This window comes from Sinocyclocheilus anshuiensis, unplaced genomic scaffold (assembly GCF_001515605.1).
Source record: "Sinocyclocheilus anshuiensis isolate Anshui unplaced genomic scaffold, SAMN03320099.WGS_v1.1 scaffold279, whole genome shotgun sequence".
Classification (NCBI taxonomy): domain Eukaryota; kingdom Metazoa; phylum Chordata; class Actinopteri; order Cypriniformes; family Cyprinidae; genus Sinocyclocheilus; species Sinocyclocheilus anshuiensis.
This window is the reverse complement of record NW_015549591.1, coordinates 604,965-605,414: the sequence shown is the minus strand read 5'-3', so window position 1 is coordinate 605,414 and position 450 is coordinate 604,965. Positions and strand designations below refer to the sequence as shown.

General features: G+C 36.9%; 1 protein-coding gene across 3 annotated transcripts in view; it reads left to right on the top strand.

Moving 5' to 3' along the window:
• LOC107658179 (forkhead box protein N3-like) overlaps positions 1–418 on the top strand; it is a 14,346-nt gene extending 13,928 nt beyond the window's left edge. For all 3 annotated transcript variants that reach the window (XR_001630763.1, XR_001630764.1, XR_001630762.1), the window contains exon 6: positions 9–418. The gene's annotated coding sequence lies outside the window, so the exon portion shown is untranslated. The remainder of the gene's footprint in view (positions 1–8) is intronic.
• Positions 419–450: the final 32 nt, after the last annotated feature.

The following is a 450-nucleotide window of genomic DNA, read 5'->3' as shown; positions in this document are numbered from 1 at the left end:
GTGTGTAGGTGTGTGTGTGTGTGTGTGAAGAGGGAAAAAAGCCATAGTAAAATTTGGGTCATTTGAGTGAAAAATGTATTAATGTTTCTTTCTTTTAATTCATCAAGACTACCGAACAATTTCAAAGAATTATGTTGTAGCAATCCTTCTAGTTCACATCAGAAAGCTGAACGGAGAGATTTTATATGCTGCTCTCAAGTGTGCCAAAGATATGATACCTGTTGATGAAAGTGCAGCTAATCCATGCACACTTAGTAAGACCAATAATAGTTTCAAAAATAGTGATACCAACCTATATTACAAAAAACATCAGATGAATATCTGGGTCAGTGACATGATGCTCAGTTGTCTTGGTCTGGTTTTAAAGGGGTCATCGGATGCTACATGCACTTTTACAAGTTGTTTGAACTGAAATGTGTGTTGGCAGTGTGTGTACACAACCACCCTATA